This window comes from Physeter macrocephalus, chromosome 11 (assembly GCF_002837175.3).
Source record: "Physeter macrocephalus isolate SW-GA chromosome 11, ASM283717v5, whole genome shotgun sequence".
In the NCBI taxonomy this organism is placed as follows: domain Eukaryota; kingdom Metazoa; phylum Chordata; class Mammalia; order Artiodactyla; family Physeteridae; genus Physeter; species Physeter macrocephalus.
In genome coordinates, this window is record NC_041224.1 from 68,148,579 (window position 1) to 68,160,283 (window position 11,705).

The 11,705-nt window shown below is 37.2% G+C and overlaps 1 protein-coding gene across 18 annotated transcripts in view; it reads left to right on the forward strand.

The window, feature by feature from the left end:
* SCAPER (S-phase cyclin A associated protein in the ER) overlaps nt 1-11,705 on the forward strand; it is a 491,770-nt gene that overhangs the window by 386,825 nt on the left and 93,240 nt on the right. The gene's annotated exons all lie outside the window — the stretch shown is intronic.

Consider the following 11,705-nt stretch of genomic DNA (forward strand, 5'->3'; position numbering starts at 1 on the left):
TGTGGGTTAAGTGTAATGAACCAGGTGAAGCTGTTAGCATTGGTATCTCACATTGTTAAGTGCTCACTAAGTGTAAGCTGCTATTATTATCCCTACTGCCTCTTTCACTACTTCTGTTAACCACTGTAAGAAAAATCCCTGCACAGTGACAGTGGCTATTACTCTCTGGAAGAATCAGAGGCCTTAAAAAGGGGTTAAGCACTCATGCAATGCCCTTCTACCATGGTAGTTTCAGAGAAGGCTGGGTGGGAAACTGAGATTTTAATCCTCACCTAGCAGTAATGAGCCCCCCTCCTCCCACCAGGGTAAGCACAGACCATGCTGAGAGCTTGAATTTTCACCCCACCCAGAGGTAGTGAGATTCCCCTCTCTCTCTCACTAGAGTGGCATCAGAAAGGGCCAAGTAAGATGCCAGGACTTACCACCTTCCTCTAGTAACAAGTCCTACCGCCCTTACCACCTGCCTGAGGTAACAAGCCCCACCACCCTCCTGTGGAGGCCATATGGGAAGCAGTAACATCTACCTCTCCCTCTCCAAACCAGCAAGCCAGTGTGGTATCAGTGGAAAACTAAGTGAGGAGCCTGAACTCCTACCCTCACCCAACAATGATGGGGCACCCTCCCCCGCCAAGGGTGTCAGTAAAGGCCAAGCAGGAAACCTGCACTTCTGTCCCCACCTGACAGTAACAAGGTGGCATCCCCTATCCCATACCAGCACAGTGTCAGAGAAGGCCTTTTACAATGCAAGATTTAAATAAGACCCAGAGTCTTGTAATACCCAAGACATCAAAGATATAATTTAAAAAATCAGTCATCATACCAAGAGCCAGAAAAACCTATACCTGATTGAGAAGAGAGAGCCAACATATGTTGTGATTATCTCACAGGATTTTAAAGCAGCCATCATAAAAATGCTTCAACATGCAATTACAAATATGCTTAAACAAATGAAAAATAGAAAGCCTCAGCAAAGAAGTAGAAGATATACAGATGAACCAAATGAAAATGTTAGAACTTAAAGCTATAATAACCAAAACTTTAAAATGTAGGGAATGTGTTCAACAACAGAACAGGGAGGAAAGAGGAAAAAAATCAATGAATATTCAGATGGAACAATCGAAATTACCCAATCTGAACAACAGAGAAAATAGACTGAAAAGAAAATTAACAGAGCTTCAGGGGCCTGATGGGGCTATAACAAAAGATCAAATATTCATGTTATCAGACTCACAGAAGGAGAGGAGAGGGAAGACAGGACTGAAAAAGTATTTGAAGAAATAATGGCTGAAATTGTCCTAAATTTGGCAAAAGACATAAATGTATAGGTTCGAAAAGCTGAAAAGGCCACAAACAGGATAAACAAAAAATAAAATGATGGACTTAGGTCCTAACATATCAGTAATCACATTAAATATAAATAGTCTACTTTATTTGTAATAGCCAAAAATGGAAACAACAAAAATGTCCTTTAATGGGGAATGGTTAAACTTTAATACATCCATACCATAGAATACTATTAAGCAATTAAAAGTCATGAACTACTGATACACTCAACAGCTTGGTAGATCTCAAGGGCACTATGCTGAGTGAAAAAAGCTAGTTTCAAAAGGTCATATACTAAATGATTCCATTTATATAACATTCTAAAAATGATAAAATTTTATATAAAGATGGAAAGTGAATTAGCAGTTGCCAGCAGTGAAGAATAGATGAGGAGGATGTATGTGTGACCATAAAGGGATGTTTTTGTGGTAGTGAAATAGTTCTGTATCTCGACTGTGGTGGCAGTTACACTAGTTTTCATAGGTGATAAAATGGCATAGAACTAACTATACACACACATTGTACCAATGTCAATTTCCTGTGTTTGATATCATATTACAGTTATTGATATATAAAATGTAATCATTGGAGGAAACTGGGAGGTGTACATAGAACCACTCTACACTTTTATTTGCAGTTTCCAATTAATCTGTAATTATTTTAAATTAAAGAGTTGAAAAAACTCATGCCAGGGCTTCCCTGGTGGCGCAGTGGTTGAGAGTCCGCCTGCCGATGCAGGGGATGCCGGTTCGTGCCCCGGTCCTGGAAGATCCCACATGCCGCGGAGCGGCTGGGCCCGTGAGCCATGGCCGCTGAGCCTGCGCGTCCGGAGCCTGTGCTCCGCAACGGGAGACGCCACAACAGTGAGAGGCCCGCGTACCACAAAAAAACAAACAAAAACAAAAACAAAAAACCTCATGCCAGCTCACCCAGCCTGAACTTATTTCTTCATGCTTCATAATCCAACAGTCTTTCAACATCCTGCCTTGCTGCTCTGTGCTGCCTTACAGATCATCTTGGGGCCTAATTAAATATGCAGGCATGTGTAACTCAGCATCCCATTTATGATGCATATTTATTTTCCTCGTCGCACTCACTCCTTTCACTCCTGACACTTTCGTCACAGCAAGTGAAATATTCTTTTCTGTTCTGTGTGAATTTTATTTAGGCTGTGTTGGTCTCTTGCCATTTACTAGGCTGTATTCCAGAAAGTCCTTTAAATGTCCACTAGAAATTAAATGACTTCAAGTGTGACTCCAGAAATCACACTTCTGGATATGTATCCAAATAAAATAAATATCTTAAAGAGATACCTGCACTCTTATGTTCATTGCAGCCTTATTCATAATAGCTAAGATATGGAATCAACCTAAGTGTCCATTGGCAGATGAATGGATAAAGAAAATGTGGTAGATAGATAGGTATAATGAAATATTATTCAGCTTTAAAAAAGAAGGAAATCCTGGGACTTCCCTGGTGGTCTTGTGGTTATGACTCCACGCTCCCAATGCAGGGGGCACGGGTTCGATCTCCGGTTGGGGAACTAAGATCCTGCATGCTGCTCAGCGTGACCAAAAAACAAAAAAAAAACAAGGAAATCCTATCATTTGTGACAACATGGATGAGCTCAGAGGATGTGATGGTGCTAAGCGAAATAAACCAGGCATACAAAGTCAAATACTACATAATCCATTTATATGTGGAATCTTAAAAAGTCAAACTCATAGAAGCAGAGAGTAGAATGGTGGTTACCAGGGACTGGGGCCTGGGGGAAATTGGGATATGTTGGTCAAAGGGTACAAAGTTATACTTATGTATGATAAATAAGTCTAGAGAGTTAATGTACAATATATAACTATAGTTAATAATACTGTATTGAATACTGGAAATATGCTAAGGGATTTCAGGTGTTCTCATCACAAAAAAAAATGGTAGCTATGTGAGGAGATGATATGTTAACCAACTTGACTGTAGTAATTTCACTCTGTATATATATATCAATTCATCATGCTGTACATCTTAAAAATATATATTTCTGGGATTAACACATTTACAATATAGTAAGTCAACTGACATAAGAATCAGTAATTACAGTACAACATCAGAGTCAGACTAGAGATACATACATAGCACCTTGTTGGAATAGGGAAAGGAGAAAATAATATAAATGTTCTTAATTGCCTTTGACCCTAAAATTCTCAACAAATCCCTTGGAAGGAGGCCATCTTGGATACAGTTCTACTCTACTTGCTATTATTTTCCAACATATTGTGACCAAGAGGGAAGTTATTCAGACTAGAATGATATATCTTAACTCTGTGATTGTATTTTCATTTCTACATTATCTTAAATTCTCTCTGTTTCTATGTAATGAAGTATGTGGATGCAGATAAAAATAATGGAGATAAAATAAGAAAATGCTTGATTCTTAAAACTGGATCAAGAGGACTTTAAATCAAAAAGGTTACAAGAAAAAATGACAGACGTTATGTATTTTTAGAAAGTTTCAATATGGCAAGATATAACAGTTATAACCATTTACATACCTAATATCAAAATACGTGAAGCAAAAACTACAAAATTGAAGGGAGAAATAGATAGTTCTACAATAATAGTTGGAGACTTCAGTACCCCAGTCACAATAATGGATAGAACAACCAGACACAAGATAAGTAAGGAAATAGAGGACTTAACACATTAAACCAACTAGCTGTAACAGATATATACAGAACACTCTACCTAACAACAACAGAATACACATTCTTCTCAAGTGCACATGGGGCATTGTCTAGGATAGACCGTATGTTAGGCCACAAAAAAGTCTCAATAGGTTAAAAAAGACAGATATTATATCTTCTCTGAACACAGTGGGTTGAAGTTAGAAATCAGTAACAAAAGGAAAACTGGAAAATTCACAAATTTGTGGAAATTAAACAGCACACTTTTAAACAACCAATGGATCAAAGAAGAAATCACAAGGGAAATTAGAAAATACTTAGAGATGAATGAAATTGAAAAAAAAAGCAAAACTTAAGGGAACCAGCAAAAGTGGTGCTGAGGGGGAATTTTACAGCTATAAATGCTTATATTAAAAAATAAGAAAGATCTCAGGTCAACAACCTACTTTACAACTTAAGGAACTGGAAAAACAAGAACAAACTAAACCCAAAGAAAATAATATAGACTAGAGCAGGAAAAAACTAAATAAAGAATGGAAAAGCAATACAGAAAATAATGAGGCCAAAAGTTGTTTTTTTCAAAAAGATCAACAAAATTAACCTTTGGTTAGATGGACAAAGAAAAAAAAAGGAGAAGACGAAGAAGACTGAAATTACTAAAATCAGAAATGAAAGTGAGGACATTATACTACCAATTCTATGGCAATAAAAAGGATTATAAGAGATTAGAGTGAACAGTTGTACACCAACAAATTGGATAAGCTAGACAAAGTGGACAAATTCCTAGAGGCACAGAACCTACCAAGACTAAATCATGGAGAAGAAAATATGAAAAACCTATAACCAAGGAGATACAATCTGCAATTTAAAATCTTCCAACAGAGAAAAGCCCCGTACCTGATAGCTTCATTGGCAAATTCTACCAAACATTTAGAGAACTAATATCTATACTTCTCAAACTTTTCAAAAAAATAAAATGAAGAGAAGGGAACACTTCCTAACTCATTCTATGAGGCCAACATTACCTTGTTATGAAAGTCAGACAAGATACTACAAAAAAATAAAACTACAGACCAATATCCCTTATGAACATTGATGTAAAAGTCCTCAAGAAAATACTACCAAACCAAATTCAGCAGCATATTGAAAGGATTATATACCATGACCAAGTGGGATTTATTCCTGGAATGCAAGGATGTTTCAACATAACAAAAATAAATTAGTGTAATACACCACATTAACAGAATGAAGGAAAGAAACACACATGATAATCTCAATTGATACAGAAAAGCATTTGACAAAATACAAAATACCGTTCCATGATTTTAAAAAAAACAACACTCTATAGACTAGAAACAAGGAAAGTATCTTCACAAATACCGTATGCTAACACATATATATGGAATCTAAGAAAAAACAATGAATCTTCACATAATAAAATTCATATATGAAAACCTAGAGTAAACATCATACTCAGTGGTGAAGGGCTGAAAGCTTTTTCTTTAAGATCAGGAACAGGCAAGAATGTCCACTTTCACTACTTCGATTCAACATAGTACTGGAAGTTTTAGCCAGAGAAGTTAGGCAAGAAGTAGAAATAAAAGTCATCCAAATTGGAAAGGAAGAAATAATCTCAGTTTTTATCTGTTATGATCTTATATGTAGAAAACCCTAAAGATTCCACACAAAAGAAAAAACTTTTGGAACTAATAAATGAATCCAGCAAAGTAGTAGGATACAAAGTCAACAAACAAAAATTAGTTGCATTTCTATACACAAACAGTGAACAATCTATAAAGAAAATTACCAAAACAATTCAATTTACCATAGCATCAAGTAAAATAAAATATTTAGGAATTAGCTTAACTAAGGAGGTGAAAGACTTGTACAAGGGAAACTACTACTATTGCTGAAAGATTCTACAGAAGACATATGTAAGTGGTAACACATTCTGTGTTCACGGATTACAAGACTTATTATTGTTAAGGTGTCAATATTAGCCAAAGCAATCTGTACATACCATGCAATTTGTATCAAAATCCCAATGATGTATTTGTGGGAAAAAAAACCCATTCCAGAATTCATATGGAAAATCAAGAGACCCTCAAATAACCAAAACAACGTTGAAAAAGAAGAACAAAACTGGAGGACTCACACTTCCTGATTTCAAACTTAACTGCAAAGCTACAGTAATCAAATGATGTAGTACCGGCATAAAAACAGACATATATACTAATGGAATAAAATAGAAAGCCCCAAAATAAACCCTCACATGTATGGTCAAGTGACTTTTGTCGATGTTGCCAAGACCATTCAATGGTGAAGGGACAGTCTTTTCAACAAATGGTACTGGGGAAACTAAATACCACATGCAAAAGAGTTGGACCCTTACCTAACACCATATACAAAAATTAAGACAAAATGGATCAAGGACCTAAATATAAGAGCTAAAACAATAAAACTCTTGGAAGAAAGTATAGGGCAAAAGCTTCATGACATTGGATTTGGCAGTGATTTCTTATGTATGACACTAAAAGTACAGGTAACAAAAGAAAATAGACAAATTGGACTGAGTGAAAATTTTTTTAAATTTGTGCATCAAAAGACACTGTGAACGTAGTAAAGAAGCAACCTTCAGACTAGGAGAAAATATTTGCAAATCCTATATCTGATAAGGGATTAATGTCCAGAATATATAGGGAACTCCTAAAACTCAACAACAACAACAACAAAATAAAACCCAATTAAAATATGGTCGAAAGACCTGAATAGACATTTCTCCAAAGAAAATATTTGAACGGCCAATAAACACATGAAAAGACACTCAACATCACTAATCGTTAGAGAAATACAAATCAAAACTACAGTGAGATACTACCTTACACTCATGAGGATGGCCATTGTCAAAAAGATCAGAAAACGAATGGTTTGGTGAGGATATGGAGAAATTGGAACCTTTGTGTACTGTTGGTGGGAATGTAAAATGGTACAACCATTGTAGAAAAAATGTGTTTTCTTTTAAGGAACTTATTCTTGAAAGAACTAAAAATAAAATTACGATATGATCCAGTAATTTCACTTCTGAGTGTATACCCTAAAGATTTGAAATCAGAGTCTTAAAAAGGTATTTATACACCCGTGTTCAAAGCAGCATTATTCACAATAGATAAAATGTGGAAGCAACCTAAATGTTCATCAGTGAATGAGAGGGTAAGTGAAATGTAGTATATCCATACAATGGAATATTATTCAGTCTTTTAGAAGGAAATTTTGTCATATGCTACAATGTGAATGAGCCTTGAGGATATTATGCTAAGTGAAAGAAACCAGTCATGTAAAGACAAAATACTGTGTGATGCCACTTCTATGAGGTGCTTAAAGTAGTCAAAATTATAAAGACAGAAAGTTGAATGTTGGTTGCCAGGAGCTCTGGGAAGGAGAGAATGGGGAATTATTCAATGGGTGTAGAGTTTCGGTTTTATAAGATGAAAAGAGTTATGGGGATGGATGGTGGTGATGGTTGCACAACAATGTGAATGTATTTATTACCACTGAACTGTGCACTTAATAATGGTGAAGATGACAGGACTTCCCTGGTGGTCCAGTGGTTAAGACTCTGTGTTCCCAATGCAGGGGACCCGGGTTCAATCGCTGGTCAGGGAACTAGATCCCGCATGCCCGCAATGAAGATCACACGTGCCACAACTAAGACCCGGCGCAGCCAAATAAATAAATTTTTTTAAAAAAATGGTGAAGATGGTAACTTTTATGTTATGTGTATTCTACCACAATAAAAAAAGACATAAAAATGGGTAAGAGGGAAGATGCTTCTTGAAAAGCATCTCATATACCTTAGAAGTCATATAGCCCGGGCTCTGGAATCAAACTACCTGGATACAAATTCTCACTCCATAATTAGCTAATTTTTTTTTTTTTTTTTTTTTGTGGTATGCGGGCCTCCCTCTGCTGCGGCCTCTCCCGTTGCGGATCACAGGCTCCGTACGCGCAGGCTCAGCGGCCATGGCTCACGGGCCCAGCCGGTCCGCGGCATGTGGGATCTTCCCGGACAGGGGCGCGAACCCGGTTCCCCTGCATCGGCAGGCGGACGCGCAACCACTGCGCCACCAGGGAAGCCCCATAATTAGCTAATTTTTAATTTTGAACAAATTTCTTCACTTCTCTAAAACTCAGTTTTCTTACCTATAATATGGGGATAAACAATAGTACCATTTTCAAAGAATTGTTTAGTCTTTTAAAAAATATCTATTAAGCACCTATAGTATATAAGGAACTGAACATTAGGTATTAGGAATAGAACAGTGAATTAAATACATTTCTCCTAATCTTTATAGAGCTTCTATTTTACCAGGTATGAGAAATAGTCATTATGCAATTAATTATGTGATTACTGTTGTGTTACATGCTAAATGAATATTTACAAGGTACTAGGAAAGCATAAATGGGAACTGACCAAGCTAGGAGGGTCAAGAAAGGCCTCCATGAAGAAGTGATATTTAAACTAAATCCTGAAGGATTAGGTTTTGCTTATTAGCTAGGCAAAAAGGGAGGTGAGGGAATGATCTAGGCAGAGAGAATAGCTCCTAAGAGAGCTCTGAGGTGGAAAAGAGGTTGTGTTATTCAGGGAACCAAAGGAAGACCACTGAGGCTGGACCCTAGTGAGCAAGAAGTGAAGGGAGTCAATTTGGGCAAGTGAAGTAGATTTAGGGGCTGGAGCATGCTGGACTTTGTAAGTTCAGTTAAGTTTGTGACTTTAATCATAAATATACATTCCTGAAGGGTATCAGATATGATCAGATATACATATGGATATCTAAAATGGATTTTGGGGGGGGCAAATATGGATGCAGAGAGACCAATTAGATTATCAGAGTAGTCTGGAAGAGAGATTATTGGTGACTTGGACTATTAGGATGGCCATCGAAATAGGGGAGTCAAGAAATATTCACCTTGGTAATGGATATGTAGGGTAAGGAGGATGAGACCAACGTTTCTGCATTTTGTACTTAGGTGGATGGTAGTGCCATTATTTGAGACAGGAAAAATGAGAAGGGTACCAGGTTTATTAGAGAAGAGCCCCTTGTAGTTAAGGATGATTTTTTGGGGGGGGTCGATAGAATTTTGAATGGCAGCTTTGAGCAAAAGAGACATTATTTGCTGCAAAATGCCAAATAATTTATTTAGGAATTCCACACTTATGTGATAGGAAACCCAGCGTTTTGCCTTCACAGATATTTACCATCTGTGAAGGTGTGGGTGTGCGCACGTGTGTGCGCACACACACACGTATATATACCTCTCCCATTCACACCCTGCCAACCCCCAACCCATAAACCACAGTGGTTTCCATTTGACAAATGGCATGGTTTGAGTTTCCAAAAGAGAATGAAAGCTATTTCAATAAGATGTGCCCCAGCATGGGTTCCTTGGTTGGGTATGTGCATTCAGAGCCTTTGGGCTTAAGCCTTGTATTGGTAGGAATCTGGCTATGAGAGGCATAGAACACAGGCATATCAAATTTGCACAAAACTAGGAAGGATAGGCTGTTTTTAGAGTGATAGAAATAGGACTGATAAAGATCTCAGTGGACTGACATTTAGGTTGAAAAAAATCAGCTACAGGATGCAGGGTGTGGTGGTAACCTAGCTTTTCTGTTGCATCAGTGGAAGACTCAAGGTTGGAGGAAAGACCTATAGGTTTTAGATGACTATGAACTTAGTATGTCTGGAGTGAAACATGACTTCTGAAAAAAACTAATGTCATATCATATAGTTGAATGGTGTCTAGAACAAGAGAATGACAGTCCCTCTGCAGAATAGAGAGTAACCTGATGGGTAAAGAGAATGTGAATCATGCAAAATAAGAAATAAATGAAGAAACTGGGACTCAATATACATGAGAACTGTTTTTAAATTTCTGAATGGTTCTCCTAGGGACAGGGGAACACCCCTGTTCTGATTGCATAGAGGAATAAGAAGACCAATGACCAGTGGGTCAGTGGAGAGTGATAGGGCTAGGAGCAGGGACAGACATTGACATAAACATAATAAATAATTAGAACTGTCTAAAATTGGAAAGGTCTGCCTTGGTGAATGGTGGTGGGCACCCTGTGGCTGAGGATGTCAGACCCATATTGAGAAATCCCTACATTATCTGGGAGGATGAACCAGTTAATGATCTAATCATGGAGCTTTCCACTCTGAGAATCTCTGACTTTCTGTTCTTCAGGTTCCTCCCTCTAGTATTTTATGATGATGCTTATAGCGGTGCTGTCATTTTTTACCTCAACTTTCACTGCTTAACTATTTCTCACTGGCATCAGTATGCCTGATTCCATCTCCTTTTTCATTGTTTTTTGTTTGTTGGTTTTTTGGTTTTGTTTTTGTCTGTTTGTTTTGTTCCCTGGTCCTTGCTTGTATTCCAAATAGATGGCTTTACTTGAATAACTTCATGATCATAAATAAATTAGGCCTACAGAATCAAAGAATCTGAGAATAAAAACAGGCCTTAGAGAGTAATCATTGCAACCTCCTACTAAGAAAGATACAATGATGTTGGGATAAGTCACTAAACGTGGAATCAGATGTCCTGAATTTGAGAAGCTGCTTCATCATTTACTGACTTCTCAATCTTGTGCATGTTGTTTTACCTTTCTGAGCCTCTGTTTTCTCACTTGCAAAATAGGGATAATAATAGATATATTAGAGGGTTGCTGTAAACATTTAATGAGTTAAATGCTTATAAAAGTACCTCTCTCACCATCTTACTTCCAATAGACTCAATAAATATTAAAGCCAAATGCCATTATTTTATGCATGAAGAATTGGAGACACATAGGTCATGTTGGTAATAATGGCTAAGCTAGAATGAGACCCTGGCTTCCTAGCTCCCAGCACACTAACGTCAGCATACCAATACTGCTTTGTAAATGCCTCTAGAACCTACTCATTCTTTCATTCCACAAATATTTAGAAGCACCAAGTAGATAGTTGGCACTGGAATTACAGAGACAAATAGCTTACGGTCTAGTAGAAAAGACAGATAACAGACATTTAAAATGCATTGCAGTTAGTGCTGCAATAAAGCAGTGTGTCCAGGGTATTTGGGGACTTCAGTGAGGCACATAACTTAAACTGGCAGGTGGGGAAAATAGAAGACATATCCCATAGACTGCAGCAACTGAACTAGGAATAAGAGGTGAAGAAGAAGTAGGATATTGCATAGAGAAGGAGGTAACATGCAAAATTCCTTTCTTCCTTTTACTTACTTTACAAATTCATCCAGGGTGACTACATACTGTACATTTTTTAATTTTTAAGTGCTGGGGTTTTTTTTAATGTTTTTATTCTTTTTTTTCCATTTATTTTTTATTTTTTAATTTTTTTATACAGCCGGTTCTTATTAGTTATCCATTTTATACACATCAGTGTATACATGTCAATCCCAATCTCCCAATTCATCACACCACCACCCCCACATCCCCACCGCTTTCCCCCTTGGTGTCCATACGTTTTTTCTCTGCATCTGTGTCTCAATTTCTGCTGTTCAAACTGGTTCATCTGTAACATTTTTCTAGGTTCCACATATATACGTTAATATACGATATTTGTTTTTCTCTTTCTGACTTACTTCACTCTGTATGACAGTCTCTAGATCCATCCACGTCTCTACAAATTACTCAATTTC